This window comes from Balaenoptera borealis (assembly GCF_965194805.1).
Source record: "Balaenoptera borealis genome assembly, chromosome: 13".
Taxonomy (NCBI): domain Eukaryota; kingdom Metazoa; phylum Chordata; class Mammalia; order Artiodactyla; family Balaenopteridae; genus Balaenoptera; species Balaenoptera borealis.
In genome coordinates this window covers 58,982,021-59,004,071 of record NC_138870.1, presented here as the reverse complement: position 1 = coordinate 59,004,071, position 22,051 = coordinate 58,982,021, and the positions used below count along the sequence as shown (strand labels likewise).

At 40.1% G+C, this 22,051-nt stretch overlaps 1 protein-coding gene across 6 annotated transcripts in view; it reads left to right on the top strand.

The window, feature by feature from the left end:
* LOC309609790 (uncharacterized protein) overlaps positions 1 to 22,051 on the top strand; it is a 301,740-nt gene that overhangs the window by 202,513 nt on the left and 77,176 nt on the right. For 5 of the 6 annotated variants that reach the window (XR_014233576.1, XR_014233577.1, XR_014233578.1 and 2 more), the window contains 2 exons: positions 9,774 to 9,928; positions 21,369 to 21,608. The gene's annotated coding sequence lies outside the window, so the exon portion shown is untranslated. The remainder of the gene's footprint in view (positions 1 to 9,773; positions 9,929 to 21,368; positions 21,609 to 22,051) is intronic. The other variant, XR_014233575.1, reaches the window with a different exon arrangement.

The window sequence follows — 22,051 nt, the reverse complement described above, 5'->3', positions numbered from 1 at the left end:
ACTTTTCCCAGGCTCCCTTCTCTTTCTCTCTGCCCCCCGCCCCCCAGTTCTTCAAGTTTTTAACCCTATGATCTCTCCGAGCACACAGATTTTCAAGAAGCATACTAACCAGAGACGAAAGGGATTTATTTTGCAAGAGAGTCTAAATATCTTGGGCTTTCAGCCAGGAACAGAAAGGACTTCTGGCAGTATGGAAACGTGCAGACCCAGGGTGGGAAAAGAAATCCTCAGACACAATAAGGAGCAATTCCTGACCAGATTTGTGGAGACTCCACCCATGCTCTCAGGAAAAGGGCTATGGCTGAATTCTAACAAAGATTCATAGCATCATTATGCTAAAGGAAAATTGCTGAAAACACACACACAAACACACGCGAAATGGGAGGAAAGAAGATGGAAGGGAAAATGTAGATGACTTAGATTAGATTAGATGCAGTTTACATTAATGAGATGCTAGGCAGGAATTGAGGGAATTGTATGACAAGTTATGAAAATAAAATCTAAAATAAATCTGAAAGAAAATCTATTTTTCAGGGAAGGTATAAAAACTAAAGAGGTTGTATTTCCTCATGAATAAAAGTGTATTTCCAGCTGGGAATGATTCTTTAGAACAAATAGTAAACAAATCCTTTCCATCTCTGATTAGGACACTCCTTTTTCTCCTGAACTGGAGCTCCACAAACAGTGAAAGGTGTTTGTGAGTGAGTGTGTGTGTGTGTCTGTGTGTGTGTGAATTACTATCTAGATAAATGTGTGCTACATGTCATACTGATTTTCTGGTAATTCAACACTAATTCCTGGCAAAGCATTCTGGGAAATTCCAGACTTATGAATGCTTTTCTGGAAGGTCACAATCAAGTGTGTAGAAATCCAACTGTATTTCAAACAATTCTTACATTCTTTTTAAAAATCAGGAAACAGTGCCCCTGCATTACTTTTTCTCCTCTTCAAGTTAAGTGCCTTTCATTAAACTGCTAGTATTTTAAGAATTTGACCTAATCCTCAAAATACCTCAGTAGGAAATGTGACAAGTGTTACCACTACAATTCTCCAGAGATTAAAAAGGATGCACTTAACAGGTCAGTGGTGGAAGTGAATATAAACACCAAATTTCATTACTCATAGTTTAGTGAGAAATCCATGACATATGATCGTTTTCTTGCCTCTAGAAATCAGAAATAAACTGTGCTTCATTTAACTTTAAAACAATTTTCCTTTACAAAAATAAAAGGAAGCTATACTATTAGATTCCTTTTTCATACAGCACCAAATCATTCAGTCAATTCAGTAAAGTAAAAAAGATACAATCTCATTCAGCTGGCATTAAGTAAGTAAAAATAACCTAAATTTGGGTTAGTTAGCTGCAATGAGATAAAAAAGTGCTTCCTCCACCTGAATACTCTTGTTCTTTCCCACACTGTCACTTCTCCAATTCCATGTGTTTTATTTCTGTTCATTTAAGCTAAAGCTAATGGATATTTAATACTATGAACTACTACTAAAAAATAGTAACAGCAAAAATAGTAAAAAAAAAAAAAAAAAACAACAACAAAATGGGCAGAAGACCTGATAAGACATTTTTCCAAAGAAGGCATACAGATGACTAACAGGCACATGAAAAAAATGTTCAGTATTGTTAATCATTAGGGAAACGCAAATTAAAACCACAATGAGATATCACCTCACACCTGTCAGAATGGCTATCATCAAAAAGAACATGTTGGTGAGGATGTGGAGAAAAGTGAAGCCCTAGTACAGTGTTGATGGGAACGTAAACTGGTACAACCACTGGGGAAAACAGTATGGAGATTTCTCAAAAAACTAAAAATAGAGCTACCATATGACCCAGCAATTCCACTCCTGGGTATACATCCAAAAAAAATGAAAACACTAATTTGAAAAGATATAGGCACCCAATATTCATAGCAGCGTTATTTATAATTGCCAAGATATGGAAGCAACCTAAGTATCCATCAACAGATGAATGGATAAAGAAGAAGTTACATATATATGTGTGTGTGTGTGTGTGTGTGTGTGTGTATATATATATATACATATACATATATATATACATATATATATATAGGAATACTATTCAGCCATAAAAAAGAATGACATTTTGCCATTTGCAACAATATGGATGAACTTAGAGGGTATTATGCTGAGTGAAATAAGTCAGGCAGAGAAAGACAAATACTGTATTATATACTTATATGTGGAATCAAAAGATAAACTAGTAAATATAACAAAAAAGAAACAGACTCAGAGAACAAACTGGTGGTTACCAGTGGAGAGAGGGAAGGGGGGAGGGGCAAGATAGGGGTAGAGGACCAAGAGGTACAAACTACTATGTATAAAATAAATAAGCTACAAGGGTATACTGTACAGCACAGGAAACATAGCCAATATTTTATAATAACTTTAAATGGAGTATAACCTTTAAAAATTGTGAATCATGTTGTGCACCTGTAACATATAATAATTGTACATCATCTAACTATACCTCAATTAAAAGAAAAAAGTAGTAACAGGGAGCATGAGGATGTGCCCATCTAGGCTCTTTGCCTATAGAAATGGGTATTACTACCATTCCCACTTTACAGATGAGGAAATAGGCTTAGAGAGTGTTAAGTAAGTTGCACAATGTCACAGGCTAGTAAATGTGGAAGAGCAGTGTCCAAACCCAGGGCTGTGCAAAGTTCAGGTCTCTGGTAGGCTTAAAAACTGACCATTTGCTAACTCTTTCTTATAATTAAATTGTTCATCAAAGTATGACCCCTCCCACGCTTATCTGCACTTCAATAAGGACTTCGTTAGAATGTAAACTCCATCAGGGTAGGGACTTGGTCTATTTTGATCATAACTGCATCCCTGGTGCTTAGCAGCTAGTAGGTGCTCCATAATCAGGGCCCCTCTCAGAAGAGCTCCACACTTGGGGTTAACGCTCTGTGGTCGCCATCTTGAAATTCTTAATAATTTTACCTTTGAATTTGTATTTTATGGGTGAAGTCTGATGGGACAATGAAACTTGGGCAGGGCACTTGGAGTCTCGGCTCAGCTCACGTGTAGTCCCAATTCCGGCCACCTCTGCACCTCCTCGCTTCCCTGAGTTCTTGGCTGTCCACTCTCCACTCTCTGTGCCTGGGGTGGGAGCTCGGTTACGTGGTGGGGGTGAGGGGGACTGTGACCCAGGCAGGGGTCTGGACGTGGTGTTAAGCCTGGATGCGAGTGGCCGTGGTTTCTCCAGGAGGAGCTTGGGCAGCAGCCATCCTGCCCTGGACCCGCGACGCCACCGCGCATTCAGAGGGCAACTGAGGCGGCAAGGCTCTCGTTCACACCTGATCCAGGTGCCAAGTGCACGCTGGTATGGAGGTTGCAGCGCCTCAGAGGACGTACCTGTCCCACCCAGGGCCCGACGCATCAGGCACGGTGCTGCACAGCAAGTCTTAGAGTGGGGCCCTACGTGCCTGTGAGAATCTGCGTTTCCCCAAGAGCATCCCTGTACCTGAGGGAGCACACATTAAGTAGCAAAATTACATTAAGTAAACATTAAGTAAAAAACACCATGACAGATCAAGAGAGAAACCACAAAAGAAGGAAAAGTTTGTTTTAGTACCTTTAATGCCAATGTTTTCCTGCTTTTTGAATGGGGCCACACATTTTCATTTTGCAAAGCGCCCCACAAATTATGTAGCTAGTCCTGTCAATAATTATGTATTAGGTTAATGATTTGGACTCTTGGAGATGAATGGAATAAAGCACTAAGATCCAGAAACAGTGGCATCTTGGACCAGGAAGTTCTCCTTTGTATGATATTTTCAAGGGAAAATGGATAAGAAATATACACCCAAGAACTTCTTGACAATCTCAGCTAGAAGGGGCCACTCAGAGACATCTAGGTGATGTCTCCCACATGACAACTGCGGCTTCAATGGACGAATTTACTTGTAAACATTTATTATTTACCCAATAAAGTTTTAAAGTCAGTTTGACTGCTTTTTGGAATGGGTGTGCCATTTTCTAGTTTGGATCCATTTGCCATGACACCCACTGTCTCACATTTGACTGCTTTCACATATTCTCTCACACTCTTGCATGTGAAGCCTGGTCCCTGAAACGTTTGCGTGTTTTATTCCTATTTCCAATATCACATGTAGAAAGAGCTGCCGTGTTCCCTTTTAGGGCTGAAATTCTATGAATATGTTACCAAAGAGAGTTTATAAATACCATGAAGTCTCTGAGAGGAGTAATTATTATGGGATGTGATATTTTTATATTTCTATAAATATAAAAATACTGGACTATGCACTTTTTTTTTTTCTAGGACACAGTTTAACCATGGTAGTCTAACTGCTAAAACAAATCAGCCTCAACAATCAATGGCTTAACACAGTAGTGTGTTTGGTTTGGGGTTTTTTTGCACTCATGTCATAGTCCAATGGGGCATGATTTACTCCACACAGTCATTCAGGATCCCAGGTTCTTCCATCTTGTGATTTCTTTATCCTCTAAGTCCTCAGAATCTTCCACTAGTTCATCAGCATTTGGCTGGCAGGTGGGGAAAATAGCACCCCTGAAGGAATGTGAGAGAAGTGTTTAGGGGTCAGGCCTGGAAGGGCCAGGCATTTACATGCATGAGTGTGAGCGAGTATGTGACAGTCAAATGTGAGACAGTGGGTGTCATCGGAAATGGGTCAAAACTAGAAAATGGCACACCCATACCAAAAAAATTAAAAACCTTACTGGCTAAATGATAACTGTCTACAAGTAAATTCGTCCATTGAAGCCACAGTTCTCATGTGGGAGATATCACCTAGATGCCCCTAAGTGGCCCATTCTAGCTCCGATTGTCAAGAAATTTGGGGGTATATAATATTTTCTTATCATTTCCACCTACATTCTACTGGTCTGGACTCAGTCACATGGTGCTACTTAACTGCAGGGAAAGTTGACAGCTCACATGAACTTTACCTTCTAGTGAAGTCCTTTCTGAAATTCGGATAGGCATGAGATTTAATACAGGCAATGGTCAGTGAATGGTCTATTTTTGAGCCTGTCGCCTACATTTGAAATTTGCTCTACCCTAAGTTTAAATCCTGCTCTGCAACTTTACTAGCTGTATGACCTTAGGCAACTTATTTAGCCTTCTTAGCCTATTTCCATCTATCTGTGTGCCTAGAAAAAAAAAAAAATCAGGGTTTGCTGCTGCACTGGGCTCATCTTTGTTATTACAGCAAAGATCATGTGGCATTTTCTTTGTATATGTGATGACTGGCACCTAGGAAGTATTCAGTAAATATTTCCCAAATGAAGAAAATAAATGAGGAGGGGTTAATTGTATTCCTTCAGCAAAAGAAAAGTTCTGATCTGGGTAGATTTAAAATGAGAGGGTGTATTATGTATAAAATAAGCTACAAGGATATATTGTACAAATGGGGAATATAGCTGATATTTTATAATAACTACAAATGCAGTATAACCTTTAAAAATTGTGAACCACTACATTGTACGCCTGTAACTTATATAATATTGTACATCAGCTATACTGCAATAAGAAAAAGTAAAATGAAAGGTGGTGTTATTTAGAGAAAATGAGAATTCAGGGTGTTGACTGGAGCTGTTGATTTGTGTTTGTCCTCTGATCCAATGACTAAGTGGAAGATGTGTGTACAAAGTCAATCTTCTCTACCCCATTTATTTTTCCTCTTTTAGTGAATTGCTTTTCTCCCTATTAGATTCCTTTCTGCTTATGTTTGTCCATTTTCCAAAGAATATACCAAAGGTTTTCCAAATTCTGATCTTGCCCTTTCTGTGGTGTCATCAATTGCCTTAAAAACACTTCCACTCTGCAAGACATTAATGGCTCAGCAGAGCGTAATAAACTTCAGCTTGGCTTTAGGACAAATGTCAAACAGATACACACTTCAGTGGCACATTTTTCATAAAATAAGCAGTCCCCTAAACAGGGAGAATACAAATGCAGTACCCTTTATCATAGTAGCAGATATTTATCTTGATCTATACACTCGAGTGTGTGCCAAAATTATTCCCTTTGCATTTTCTCATTTCCTTTAAATCAGTTTCATTTTTTCCTCTGAGTGCTCATCCTACCTGTCTGGTGCAAAGTTTCATTAGATATTATTGAAGCCTGAAACTGCTTCCTAGATAAGACAAGAAAGCAGGAGAATTCTTAGGACCCAGAACTGGGGAGAAGGTCTTCTAATCTCTAGTATATCCCAGTTCCTCCTGAGTTCCTCGTTGCTCAAACCAAAGTCCAGATGCTGTCAGCTTCCCTGTCATGCATAGGGCATCTTTGCCTGTGCTCAATGCCTCAGTAGTCCAGCCTCCCAAAGACGCTGCGTGGCCAACCTATGAGGAGACCTTGTCTGTGTAGAGGTGTTCAGGGAGTCGAGGTTGGGAGTTGCTGGTGTTAAGGAATACAATCAATGACTATTAGTAAGGTTTGGTGTCACTACTTTGATTAGTGCTAAGGCACCATCAGTTTTACCCAGATTGCTTTTGCAATGTCAACATGGTAACTCTACAGGCAGACATCAGCTAAATTAATCTTGCCAAGGAGTACTTTAGGGAGACAAATTTCATAGCTCCTAAGAATCTAAGTTCACACCATGGTGAGAAGGAGTCTGAATATAACCTGTATGATGTTAGAGCAGGAAAACCAATGCTGATTGGGATGGGGTAAGCTCAAGCCCAGCATGAGCAAGGAGCCTAAAGAACCTTTTACCCAACACCCAAACTTGGATTCCTCCAGTTCAATACTCCCACTTGCTTTTCTGCTCCATTTCATTGATCTGTCATAAGAATTATAATTATGTAGTTATATTACATTATTGTTTCCTAATCTAATTATAGTTGTCAGCTCTAAACATGAAAGTAGCAGGAACAGACTTCAGAAACTCATACATTACTTTCTTTACCCACAAAATAAATGTGGCCAATTCATAAAGAGTCAAACTTGCTTTTCAAAAGAATGTTGGATTTCAACCATTACCAAATGTTGTTGTGTAAAAGTCTCACTAAGAAATTAGATTTCACACCCTGGATCACTTGGTAATAGTAATAATAACAACAATACCTTATATGTGTAGCAAAGCAACTATACACCAGCCAGTTTGGTCATCATCACAACTCAGTGTAATAGAGATAAAATAGCTTATTATTAATCCCATTTTGCTGAAGGGAACACTGAGAAATTATGTGATTTGCCCACTGTCGTATATTTATTAAGTGACAGAAATGGGACCATAACATAGGTCATTGTCTAAAAGCCTTCAGTCCTTTCTGTTCTCTGTTTATATGCATTTGACTCTATTAAATTACATTGTTTTTATTTTCCCATTAGCTCAAGGGCAACATCTTAGTAGAACATCTGGATTTAATATTCTTTCCACAAACTCTCTGGAGTCTGTTCATTTGAATAAAGGGTTTATGTCAACAGTTAACCCTTCGGACTGCCTTTCAGGAAAGCAAAGGCAAGACAGTACGGATCTGGAACTGACATTTTTTAGTAGCCAGGGAATAGAAATTACTTTGTATTTCTGGGAATGAATCAACTGCAGTCAAGATAGATCACTGAAGCAACATTTATCTGTCTTTAAGCACCAGCCATTTCCAGAATCCATAAAGGAAGAGTCAGTCACTGAGATTGTATGTTTATGTCATAACCTTGATCAGGCATCAACAGAATGGAGAAGGTTTAGGAAGTCCCAGATTCTAACATGTTTTCAGGGCCTGGCAAAGACCTGGAGTCTGAGCATAGTAGGAAGACCAAGGGAATATCAGTCTTCTAATTGAGAGAGCTGGTGGAGGACAATGCAAGGATTCATAGGTAGGTCTATAAACAGGCCTTGTTCAAGGGGATAGGACAACAAGATGGGTGGCACAACAGGAAAATGGCTTAAGCCAAGATCTCTGTCTTGAGCCCCTTATATTCTATTAGGGAAGATATGACACAGCTAGCAGGTGTTATAGCCAGGACTGCAACATAAGCAATCTAGCTTTAGAGTTCTCAGGCACTTAGTGGCCCATGGCATAATTGGTAAGGGCATGAAGAGAAGTGTTAATTGAGTATTACACGGGAACAGAAAGAGGGAGAGAGCAGGCAGACGCCATTCTGCCTGGAGGGAACAAGGAAGGCTTCATAGAGCGTGCATTTGAACTGGGCTTGGATACCGGGGAAAATTTTGATAGATGGAGAAAAGAATGTGAATGATGGAAAAACCCCACCTAAAATAGTTTAGGCAAAACAAAAATGTTTTTGGCTTACATGTTTGAAAAATCTAGGGATAGTTCTGGCTTTGAGCTCAGCTTGATCAGGGCTCTTTAATAGCATTATAGGGGAGGAAAAGAAAACTTTTTCCTCTACCCTCCTAGGTTCTCCAGCTGGAGCCCTACAAATTTCACTGACAAAAGAAAGATTAACGAGAGAAAAACAGAGTTTATTAATATGTGCAGTGTGCATATACTTCGTGAAAAAGACTCAGTGATGAGTAACTCAAAGGGGTGATTAGAACTTGGGGCTTACATAGCATCTTAACAAAGAACAATACATTTGTAGAGAAGTGACAAGACAATGGAAAGATTTTAGGCTTCCAAGGGCAGCAAACTCTGGGAAGGTAAATATAGGAAAACTAATGGAGGAAGGTTTGTTTGTGTAGGTCCATCTCAGCGCCAACTTTCCATCTCTTCATGGCCATAAAACTTCCCCAGAAGAGGAGATTTACAGCAGTCTTCATTTCTCAGAAGTTTCTCCTTTTAGTCAGATAAGGGAAGCTCCAGGAAGGCTTCTTTTGGCATCTGTTGATTCTCATTTTCCTCCAGCTCAAAATAATCCTTGTGCCAAAATGGCATATTTGGTGGTGACATAGCTTTTCCCCCACAGCCTTTCCAGGACCTGGTTTCTCACTCTGTCTTAGCTTTGCTTTTGGCCATGTTGGCCTCACCCTCAGGCAGACCCCCTTCTCCTAGTAGCAAGATGGCTGTAGCAGACCAATGGCTGGGCAGACCGTCTCCAGGACTGCATTCTTAACCACTACACCAGACTTCCTCTTGTGTAAAGGAGCCTAGACTTTATCCACAGGAGAGAGAGTTTGGTGTGGAAATAATAAATAAATAAGTAAATAATAACTTATATATATTATAATAAATTATACATAAAATAAATAAATAATCAATCGATATGTTTCTGTACCCTAATATTAGAGTATATGTATTCAGTAGTCTGAATTTACCTTCATACTTGCTCTAGCCTCAAGCCACTTTGGCCTACATGGGTATGGGGTTGGGTGGGGACTGAACCTATTTGAACAGGCATCAGCTGACAAATGGTTTCCCAACTCAAAATGGTTCCAGAATTCCATCCCCCCCGCCAAGAGGAAACACATTCAGAGCCATTCAGTGGGAAGCCACAGGACCTGTCAATGAATTCTGGAGGTCCTCTAGTAGCAAGGCAGACCAAGTAATCAAGACTTGTGATAAATTTGCAGGCAAAACAATAGAACCAATTGCTTGAGAATTGAATTTGATGAGTTGAAGTTAGGCTTTGAGAATTTACATTTGTTGAGTTAAAACAAAAACAACAACAACCACCACCAAAGAAACCCTGTGCATGGCAGGATTCTGTAACTAGTTTCTCTTTGCTCATTTTGTACACACTGATTAGCTAATAAAGCCAGATTAGCCCACCCTAAAGATTTTTTAATGGCCCGAATTGTTTTTATCCAGTTGTGTGGTATTTTTTGTTTCATCTACAGAGAGGAGCACCAATCTACCAAAATTTTCTCATTCCACAAACAGGGAGCCACTTAAATGCACAAGGACTCTACCAAGTGCTGAACACAGTTTCTGATCTCCAGTGGGCAAACCAAGGAGGAAGGAATGATTGGTCACTATGGAATCACAGCTGAGAGTAAGTACGGTGGCTTGTCCCCTTATAATATAAAGGGGATAAGACTACGCCACCCCAAATATGCCACTTTGGCATAAGGGTTATTTTGAGCTGAAGGCAACTGAGAAACAGACACAGAACAAAGCTCTCTAGCTTCCGTCCTATTTGCCTAAAAGCAGGACATAAATTTCCCTTCATGAAGATGTCCTCCCTGCCCAACACTCTTGTACCAGGAGGGGTAGAGTGATTCTTAGTCACTGGAGACAACTCTAGACCCTTAGCCCAGAGATGGCACTGAGAGGAATCTGCCTTACAAACCTTACAAAAATGAACAACCCTTATCTTCCATTAGCTTTCTCATATATTTACCTTCCCACAATTTACTACTCCTGGAAGCTCAGATCCTTTTTCTTTTGTCATGTCTCCACATTTATCACTCTTTGTTAAAATGGTACATAAGCCTCCAGGTCTATCTGCCTCTTTGGAGTTTTTGCTTCATTTCTGTGAGACCTCCCCTATTGATATGAAATAAACCTTTTTCTCCTGATAATCTGTCCTTTGTCAGTTTCTTTTTCAGGGCCTCAGCCACCAAACCTAAGAGGGTAGAGGAAAAGTTTTTGTTTTTCTCCCCAACCAATATCACATATTCAAAAAGTTTTGTTTATATCCTGAAAAGGTATATGCTCAGTTAACGTTGGTGGTTGCTTCATGCTCAAGAAATATAAAACATTGGAAGTCACAAATATTATCCTTGATTCATTTCTGGCTAATGCTACTCTTTCCTAAAAGTGGCCTCTAAGTTAGCTTCAGCAGCCTATAAAGCAAATTATCATGATCTCTTTCCTAACCTTTTTTCATATTTAACTTTTATTGGGAGCTTAGTGTGTGCTGAGCCACCAATGTAAGCTAAGCACTTTCACTATCCCTATTTTACAGATGAGGAAAACAAGACTCAGAGATGTGAAATAACTTCCTCTAGGTTACATGGCCTGCATGACTAATTATTATGTTATACTACCTCCCTAGTGATGGAATAAAGATGGAAAGTAGAAGAAAACATAAGAAAGGAAGCAAAGGAAAAGAATCTATAGAAATGCTCTCTTGTTGAACAATGCCTTGCATTTGGCCGGTACTTAAATATTTGCTGGATGAATGATTGACATGAAATAAAAAAATAAAATAAAAATAAAATTATATGAACAGCCAATGAGGCCAGTCTTCTCCTGGCCACAGCTCTTTAGCTATGTCAATATTATCAGAAACAACCAACTGGTCATCCCACCCTGAACTTTGTAAATATTGATTTCCCATCCATTTACCTTTAAGGCATCTTCTGTCAGGTAATCACATGAAATTGCTCTGTGTGTCACATTATGTTTACATCTTTCTCTTTCTCCTCACCCCGTATAATCTAGGTGATAGACCAGCTGGCTGAGTAGGTTAAAATCCTTTTCTGCTCCACTCTTAATGCAGCTCTGTGGTTTTGTTCTATAAGCAAGATTGGATGGAGTGTTTGTGAAAAAGCAGTGAAATCTCTTGGAACAAAATGTGATCACTTTTGCAATCATTCTGCCCCAAAGCACATTTATAAGCCAGTAAGTTCCAGGTTGTTCCTTTCAAATTTTTGTTTCTGTCAGCCAAGCACAGAGCTCTGGAAGATTAGATTGTTTTAAAACAATTTGAATGTCATTTGCTAACACTATGTGCTAATTTCCCTGGGCCAAGCATTTCGGGTTCATTCAGATTAAGGATTTCCATTAGCAGTTAAGTCAAGTCTCCTGTCCTTGACCCTGTAATTAAGAGAGATGAGGCTGTGACCCTGGCCTGCATTTCTACATAGGTCAGAATTCAGTCTAATTGCCTGAGGAACCTCTATAAATGTTAATAGAGAACCCCAAAGTTACTTCCAGTTCTCTGAAGAGCAATTTCAAACAGTATATGGCTTTGCTTATGGCCCACAGACTTGCATCAGATACCCCTTAGATCACAAGTTGGCAAATATTCTGTTCGGAAGTCTTGCAGTTTTAGAGAGCTGAGATAGAGAGGTCATCCCAAGAGGTAATATGGTCACTCCTGAATGTCCTAAAAGTAGGGGAAGGTTGGTCATGTGGGCAGTGTCACTCTTAGAACTGGGCAGCTCTGTCTGCTGGCCTGGGCCCCACTCAGGTCTTCCTCTGGGCAAACCCCTCTCCACATAGTGAGGGTGTCCATGAAGCCAAGGAGATGTGTCTGCCCTGAGGTCAACCCTCAGCCCCAGAACATCCTCTCCAAATGGCCTATAGCAAATGCCAGCCTCTTCCTTGAGTCTGTTCTCCCAAAGATAGCCATTGCCATATCCACACCCCTGGGCTCCAGAAATGGCCAAGGAGTGGCTACTGGGTAGGCAGGGACAGGGACAGATCTTGGACTTGATGACTGGGGTGTCCCTATGGATGCTCACATAGGCCCCCCTACCTACCCCCCACCCCCCTGTAGTGATGGTTAGAGCTGTTGGTGGGAAGAAAAGGGGAGTAAGACAGGCTTGAGTCCTCCATTTGTACTTTTGCCCTGGGCTCTGCAAATGGCAGGAACAGGACTGTAGGGGGAGAGAGGAGTGAATTAGTTGGATCACCTCAAATTTGCAGGTTAATGAATCTGATTTGTATACCATAACATGCTAGCTCTCTAGAAGTCAGGCTTATGCAAAACCCACCACTCGTGAGGACCTAGAGGGTTGAGATAGCGAGGATGGGAGGGAGGCTCAAGAGGGAGGTGATGTGGGGATATATGTGTACTTACAGCTGATTCACTTTGTTGTACAACAGAAACTAACACACCATTGTAAAGCAATTATACTCCAATGAAGATATATTAAAAAAAAAAAAACCCACCTCTCAAGCAAGTGGTGCACAAACCGATGGCCAGTTTTTTTGCAACGAGAACCAAAGCTGGCAGGCCAACTGGGATGTTCATGCCATTTGATCAAGTATTCATTCCCTATAGGAAACTCTATATGGAAAGCCAGATTATAATCAAATGTGTTCTTATCAAATGTGGAGTCAGAGGAACGGGAGTCAAGAGCAAGGCCCGGGCTTCAAGTTAATATCCTCTGAGATCCATCTCCGGGTTTGGGGATACACCTGCTACGTGGCCCCAATGCTTATAATGCCAGCTTCTTAGCAGCTTCTCCTAAGAACAATGCTAAAGACTCACTGACAATTTTTCTGTCTTTGGATCATCTGCAGACAACCCCGTTTGGTTTATGGACCACAAATCCTACCTTCGCATTTATTAATTCCAACGATTAATCAAACATTTCTTTTCCTTTTAGACAAGATTTGAATGCACTTTTAGGCTTTGTTTTTCCCGCTTGGAATTTATGCCTTTTAACGTGAAATTTTCAGAAAGAAAATCTCAGTTGATGCTGTAGTGGACTAAATACCAGTAGCAAGCCTGGAAGAAAGTGTAGGAGTCTCCCTTGGCCATGAGAAGACTGACAACTATATAAATCTTTTGAGAGTTATTTCCATCCCTAGCAAGGACATGGGAAATTTTCAGTTTTTATTAAAATTACTTACCAGAATTTTTCTTGTCATGTCCTTGGCTTATAATCTGGAATAACTTGCATTGGTTATTGTAAATGATGTTTTCCTGTATCCTGGGTTTGAAAGCAAAAATGCAACAGAATTGGTCTTCAAGCTTTCCATCATCCCTTCCCTGCCAATGCCTCCATCCATTATTACCTTTTCTATTTCTCTAGCCAGAAAGAAACAGACATTCCGGAGTGGTTCTCATCCTCACAGACAGGAATACACATAAAGTCTGGCAAATATGCCACGTGATGTCTCCATCTCAAAGTTTAAAAGGTGTTCTGATGTCTGTGTTCAAGGTCTTATAAGAATCACAGAGAATTAAAAACCCAGAGCAGATCAATATGTGTGTGTGTATACATGTGTGTGCACGTGTGTACATGCATACATGCACACGTTTTGATTCCCTTTGTTACATCTGGGGATGTGTGTAGGTGTGTGCATGCCTGTGTGTGGTTGCACAGGCACTGATTCCCTTTGTGCTTGGTACTTCTAGGGATCTGTGATAGAGGCTGGAATGTAAGTGCTGGCAGATGCTTGACTTTCCTCAACTAGTGATGAGAAAAGGAGGAGTAGGAAGACACAGTCAAAGGGAACCTGATGGTTAAACATGGGGTGAGTGAGTCCAAGTTTTGTGAGCCAGATGATGTGTTTCTGAATGGAATCGATTTTCAGGCTGTCCAAATGTACACGGCATATTTGTGAAGAGAACAGATAACCCCCACTTGATTCTAAAGCTGTCCTCTGACTCAGTGTCCACATTTACACTATGGTAAGATTTTATAGCTCGCAGCATCTAAAGAGCTCAGAAAACTCTGTCTAGACAGTTGCATGCTCAAGATTGCCTCCTCCTTTTATTTACATTGTTCTCTCTTCTTGCCTACTTACGAATCTTAGGCCATTGTGGGGCCTCACATCTTGCTGTTCAGGGAGGTTGGGCAGAAGCCAGAGGGAATCAATCTAGATGAACGTGCTGACAGAAGAGATGCTGGCAGTGGAGAGGTCTGTCGACCACAAAACCCAGCAAATTCTGGTCATTGAAGGGGGAGAGTGTGTTTGATGAAAAATGTCCCAATAGATGCAGAAAACTGAGCCCAGAAAACAACAGTAACAACATTTACAGAAAATATAATCATACTTCTAGGCTTGGCAATGAATGATATTTCCGTACAAAATAATGAAAACCCAGAATCTGAATTGCTATAAAACTTTGATATAAATATATTGCAGGATGGGGTAGAAGGTAAGAGAGCTAGAATCCTCATACACTTTAATGTCTAAATTGATGAACGATAGCAACGTGTGTGTATTATTTAGAAAAATGGACCCAGTTCAAGAATAAAGAGCTTAAAGAATAGAAAATAGTTGCCTTTGGAGAGTGAAATGTGTATGCGTGAGAGAAATGTGGCTCCAGCAGTAAGCTTACTAGTCCCATTCAACTTCTGAAACCACATTCCTGTATTACTGTGATAAAACAATATTTAAAATAATGGAACTTTGTCCAATTCCATAAATCACAAATGCATTGGGAAGTCAGCATTACTAACTTCTCATTCCCTGTGTAAAGGTAAAGGACCACAGCATCTCCCAGCTTGCGCGCTCCACAATTTGGAGCCCTCTATGCCTTGCAATCCGAAAACACTGTAACTGAGACAGTGAATTCCCCTGGGCTAGAGTCTCTATGAAGGTCTGTTTTCAACATTCCTGGGTTTTCTGCACACAGAGGCTTCATATACAGGAGATATTACTGATAGTTTTGTTGAAGGAATTATTTGCTAACATTGAAATAATTTGCAATGAGACAAATATTGGCAGTAAGAGGCTGTTTTTTTTTTTAAACATCTTTATTGGAGTATAATTGCTTTACAATGGTGTGTTAGTTTCTGCTTTATAACAAAGTGAATCAGTTATACATATACATATGTTCCCATATCTCTTCCCTCTTGCATCTCCCTCCCTCCCACCCTCCCTATCCCACCCCTCTAGGTGGTCACAAAGCACCAAGCTGATCTCCCTGTGCTATGCGGCTGCTTCCCACTAGCTATCTATTTTACATTTGGTAGTGTATATATGTCCATGCCACTCTCTCACCCTGTCACATCTTACCCCTCCCCCTCCCCATATCCTCAAGTCCATTCTCTAGTAGGTCTGTGTCTTTATTCCCGTCTTGCCACTAGGTTCTTCATGACCTTTTTTTTTTTTTTTTCCTTAGATTCCATATATATGTGTTAGCATACTGTATTTGTTTTTCTCTTTCTGACTTACTTCACTCTGTATGACAGACTCTAACTCCATCCACCTCACTACAAATACCTCCATTTCATTTCTTTTTATGGCTGAGTAATAGTCCATTGTATATATGTGCCACATCTTCTTTATCCATTCATCCGATGAAGGACACTTAGGTTGCTTCCATGTCCTGGCTATTGTAAATAGAGCTGCAATGAACATTTTGGTACATGACTCTTTTTGAATTATGGTTTTCTCAGGGTATATGCCCAGTAGTGGGATTGCTGGGTCGTATGGTAGTTCTATTTTTAGTTTTTTAAGGAACCTCCATACTGTTCTCCATAGTGGCTGTATCAATTTACATTCCCACCAACAGTGCAAGAGGGTTCCCTTTTCTCCACACCCTCTCCAGCATTTATTGTTTCTAGATTTTTTGATGATGGCCATTCTGACTGGTGCGAGATGATATCTCATTGTAGTTTTGATTTGCATTTCTCTAATGATTAATGATGTTGAGCATTCTTTCGTGTGTCTGTTGGCAATCTGTATATCTTCTTTGGAGAAATGTCTATTTAGGTCTTCTGCCCATTTTTGGATTGGGTTGTTTGTTTTTTTGTTATTGAGCTGCATGAGCTGCTTGTAAATCTTGGAGATTAATCCTTTGTCAGTTGCTTCATTTGCAAATATTTTCTCCCATTCTGAGGGTTGTCTTTTGGTCTTGTTTATGGTTTCCTTTGCTGTGCAAAAGCTTTTAAGTTTCATTAGGTCCCATTTGTTTATTTGTGTTTTTATTTCCATTTCTCTAGGAGCTGGGTCAAAAAGGATCTTGCTGTGGTTTATGTCATAGAGTGTTTTGCCTATGTTTTCCTCTAAGAGTTTGATAGTGTCTGGCCTTACACTTACATCTTTAATCCATTTTGAGTTTATTTTTGTGTATGGTGTCAGGGAGTGTTGTAATTTCATACTTTTACATGTACCTGTCCAGTTTTCCCAGCACCACTTATTGAAGAGGCTGTCTTTTCTCCACTGTATATGCTTGCCTCCTTTATCAAAGATAAGGTGACCGTATGTGCATGGGTTTATCTCTGGGCTTTCTATCCTGTTCCATTGATCTATGTTTCTGTTTTTGTGCCAGTACCAAACTGTCTTGATTACTGTAGCTTTGTAATATAGTCTGAAGTCAGGGAGCCTGATTCCTCCAGCTCCATTTTTCTTTCTCAAGATTGCTTTGGCTATTCGGGGTCTTTTGTGTTTCCATACAAATTGTGAAATTGTTTGTTCTAGTTCTGTGAAAAATGCCAGTGGTAGTTTGATAGGGATTGCATTGAATCTGTAGATTGCTTTGGGTAGTAGAGTCATTTTCACAATGTTGATTCTTCCAAAGCAAGAACATGGTATATCTCTCCATCTATTTGTATCATCTTTAATTTCTTTCATCAGTGTCTTATAATTTTCTGCATACAGGTCTTTTGTCTCCTTAGGTAGGTTTATTCCTAGATATTTTATTCTTTTTGTTGCAATGGTAAACGGGAGAGTTTTCTTAATTTCACTTTCAGATTTTTCATCATTGGTGTATAGGAATGCAAGAGATTTCTGTGCATTTATTTTGTATCCTGCTACTTTACCAAATTCATTGATTAGCTCTAGTAGTTTTCTGGTAGCATCTTTAGGATTCTCTATGTATAGTATCATGTCATCTGCAAACAGTGGCAGCTTTACTTCTTCTTTTCTGATTTGGATTCCTTTTATTTCTTTTTCTTCTCTGACTGCTGTGGCTAACACTTCCAAAACTATGTTGAATAATAGTGGTGAGAGTGGGCAACCTTGTCTTGTTCCTGATCTTAGTGGAAATGGTTTCCGTTTTTCACCACTGAGAACAATGTTGGCTGTGGGTTTGTCATATATGGCCTTTATTATGTTGAGGAAAGTTCCCTCTATGCCTACTTTCTGCAGGGCTTTTATCATAAATGGATGTTGAATTTTGTCGAAAGCTTTTCTGCATCTATTGAGATGATCATATGGTTTTTCTCCTTCAATTTGTTAATATGATGTATCACGTTGATTGATTTGCGTGTATTGAAGAATCCTTGCATTCCTGGAATAAACCCCACTTGATCATGGTGTATGATCCTTTTAATGTGCTGTTGGATTCTGTTTGCTAGTATTTTGTTGAGGATTTTTGCATCTATGTTCATCAGTGATATTGGCCTGTAGTTTTCTTTCTTTGTGACATCTTTGTCTGGTTTTGGTATCAGGGTGATGGTGGCCTCGTAGAATGAGTTTGGGAGTGTTCCTCCCTCTGCAATATTTTGGAAGAGTTTGAAAAGGATAGGTGTCAGCTCTTCTCTAAATGTTTGATAGAATTCGCCTGTGAAGCCATCTGGTCCTGGGCTTTTGTTTGTTGGAAGATTTTTAATCACAGTTTCAATTTCAGTGCTTGTGATTGGTCTGTTCATATTTTCTATTTCTTCCTGGTTCAGTCTTGGCAGTTTGTGCATTTCTAGGAATCTGTCCATTTCTTCCAGGTTGTCCATTTTATTGGCATAGAGTTGCTTATAGTAATCTCTCATGATCGTTTTGTATTTCTGCAGTGTCAGTGGTTACTTCTCCTTTTTCATTTCTAATTCTATTGATTTGAGTCTTCTCCCTTTTTCTCTTGATGAGTCTGGCTAATGGTTTATCAATTTTGTTTCTCTTCTCAAAGAACCAGCTTTTAGTTTTATTGATCTTCACTATTGTCTCCTTCATTTCTTTTTCATTTATTTCTGATCTGATCTTTATGATTTCTTTCCTTCTGCTAGCTTTGGGGTTTTTTTGTTCTTCTTTCTCTAATTGCTTTAGGTGCAAGGTTAGGTTGTTTATTCGAGATGTTTCCTGTTTCTTGAGGTAGGCTTGTATTGCTATAAACTTCCCTCTTAGCACTGCTTTTGCTGCATCTCATAGGTTTTGGGTCATCATGTCTCCATTGTCATTTGTTTCTAGGTATTTTTTGATTTCCCCTTTGATTTCTTCAGTGATCACTTCGTTATTAAGTAGTGTATTGTGTAGCCTCCATGTGTTTGTATTATTTACAGATCTTTTCCTGTAATTGATATCTAGTCTCATAGTGTTGTGGTCAGAAAAGATACTTGATACGATTTCAATTTTCTTAAATTTACCAAGGCTTGATTTGTGACGCAAGATATGATCTATCCTGGAGAATGTTCCATGAGCACTTGAGAAGAATGTGTATTCTGTTGTTTTTGGGTGGAATGTCCTATAAATATCAATTAAGTCCATCTTGTTTAATGTATCATTTAAAGCTTGTGTTTCCTTATTTATTTTCATTTTGGATGATCTGTCCATTGGTGAAAGTGGGGTGTTAAAGTCCCCTACTATGATTGTGTTGCTGTCGATTTCCCCTTTTATGGTTGTTAGTATTTGCCTCATGTATTGAGGTGCTCCTATGTTGGGTGCATAAATATTTACAATTGTTATACCTTCCTCTTGGATCGATCCCTTGATCATTATATAGTGTCCTTCTTTGTGTCTTGTAATAGTCTTTATCTTAAAGTCTATTTTGTCTGATATGAGAATTGCTACTCCAGCTTTCTTTTGATTTCCATTTGCATGGAAATATCTTTTTCCATCTCCTCACTTTCAGTCTTTATGTGTCTCTAGGTCTGAAGTGGGTCTCTTGTAGACAGCACATATATGGGTCTTGTTTTTGTATCCATTCAGCCAGTTTGTGTCTTTTGGTGGGAGCATTTAATCCATTTACATTTAAGGTAATTATCGATATGTATGTTCCTATTCCCATTTTCTTAAATGTTTTGGGTTTGTTATTGTAGGTGTTTTCCTTCTCTTGTGTTTCTTGCCTAGAGAAGTTCCTTTAGCATTTGTTGTAAAGCTGGTTTGGTGGTGCTGAACTCTCTCAGCTTTTGCTTGTCTGTACAGGTTTTAATTTCTCCATCAAATCTGAATGAGATCCTTGCTGGGTAGAGTAATCTTGGTTGTAGGTTTTTCTCCTTCATCACTTTAAGTATATCCTGCCACTCCCTTCTGGCTTGCAGGGTTTCTGCTGAAAGATCAGCTGTTAACCTTATGGGGATTCCCTTGTGTGTTATTTGTTGTTTTTCCCTTGCTGCTTTTAATATGTTTTCTTTATATTTAATTTTTGATAGTTTGATTAATATGTGTCTTGGTGTGTTTCTCCTTGGATTTATCCTGTATGGGACTCTCTGTGCTTCCAGGACTTGATTAACTATTTCCTTTCCCATATTAGGGAAGTTTTCAACTATCATCTCTTCAAATATTTTCTCAGTCCCTTTCTTTTTCTCTTCTTCTTCTGGGACCCCTATAATTCGAATGTTGGTGCGTTTAATGTTGTCCCAGAGGTCTCTTAGACTGTCCTCGGTTCTTTTCATTCTTTTTTCTTTATTCTGCTCTGCAGTAGTTATTTCCACCATTTTATCTTCCAGGTCACTTATCCGTTCTTCTGCCTCAGTTATTCTGCTATTGATCCCGTCTAGAGTATTTTTAATTTCATTTATTGTGTTTTTCATCGTTGCTTGATTCCTCTTTAGTTCTTCTACGTCCTTGTTAAATGTTTCTTGCATTTTGTCTATTCTATTTCCAAGATTTTGGATCATCCTTACTATCATTATTCTGAATTCTTTTTCAGGTAGACTACCTATTTCCTCTTCATTTGTTAGGTCTGGTGTGTTTTGACCCTGCTCCTTCATCTGCTGTGTGTTTTTCTGTCTTCTCATTTTGCTTATCTTACTGTGTTCGGGGTCTCCTTTTCACAGGCTGCAGGTTCGTAGTTCCCATTGTTTTTAGTATCTGTCCCCAGCGGCTAAGGTTGGTTCAGTGGGTTGTGTAGGCTTCCTGGTAGAGGGGACTAGTGCCTGTGTTCTGGTGGATGAGGCTGGATCTTGTCTTTCTGGTGGGCACGTCCACGTTTGGTGGTGTGTTTTGGGGTGTCTGTGGCCTTATTATGATTTTAGGTAACCTCTCTGCTAATGGATGGGGCTGTGTTCCTGTCTTGCTAGTTGTTTGGCATAGGGTGTCCAGCACTGTAGCTTGCTGGTTGTTGAGTGAAGCTGGGTCTTGATGTTGAGATGGAGATCTCTGAGAGATTTTCGCCGTTTGGTATTACATGGAGCTGGGAGGTCTCTTGTGGACCAGTGCCCTGAAGTTGGCTCTCCCACCTCACAGGCACAGCCCTGATGTTTGGCTGGAGTGCCAAGAGCCTTTCATCCACACGGCCAAGTACGTGGGGAGTTTCTTGCCTTTTGGGAGGTCTGACGTCTTCTGCCAGTGTTCGGTGGGTGTTCTGTAGGAGCAGTTCCACGTGTAGATGTATTTCTAATGTATCTGTGGGAAGGAAGGTGATCTCCGCGTCTTACTCTTCCGCCATCTTGCCCCGACCCCCGAGGCTGTTTTTAAGGGAATGTACCCTTCCAATTGCCACTGGTGACCATAAATTTACATTCTAAAGGAAGAGGAAAACAAAGTAGTGAAATAGCAGCTCTTGGTTTGAAGAGAAGGGTAATAGCCCCTTGGGAGTTCACACAATTCTTCTCTTGAATTCAATTGCACTTCTTCGTTGTTTACTTGCACATACCTGGTTTCACAGAAGTAATAAAAGATTTTTATTTCTCTTTGTGCTTACCTTTTAGTTACACACCAGAGGCCTTACCTGAAACTTGAACACTGGGGAGAGGCTGTTCCAAACAAAACTACCAAAGCTCAGAGCCAGAGATTCCCTGGTGACAAAGGCTTTTAAATCCAGTCAAAACGGAGAACTGCATAAAGCAGCAGAAGGGTCAGCTGCAAGAGGTGCCCTGCCGCTCAGCACAGGGTAACCAGATTCCTTGCCGTACGTGGGGAGAGACACCAGGAGCACTACCTTCAGCCAGGTAAACGAGGCCAATTCTAAACCCAACAATCTCTGGGTGGGGTTGGAAAGTTATTCCTGGAGCGAACAATACCAGGCACTGGGCTTGAGGAGCACTCCCAACCTGCATGCCAGGCACCCCATCCGCCAGCTCTGCAGCGCCTGTGGCTCAGCTCCAGGCCCCCTGCCTTTCAGTCCACGCTCCCAGGCTCCTCTGTCTCAAGAAGATAAATGGGGACAGAGATACAGTTTGGTGGCTACTGCTGTCACTGCTGCCTGTGGAACTGTTTGAAATATCAAAGAACCATTACAAACCCAGAGTGGCAGCGAGGGTGTTGAACATACACTCATAATGGACTAGAAATCAAAGGGTCTGTGTTCAGTTATCAGCTCCACTACTTCCCAACTTATAACATTAGTCTAGTTACCACCTAGTAAATGTCCGCTACAAAGCAAAAGCTCCAT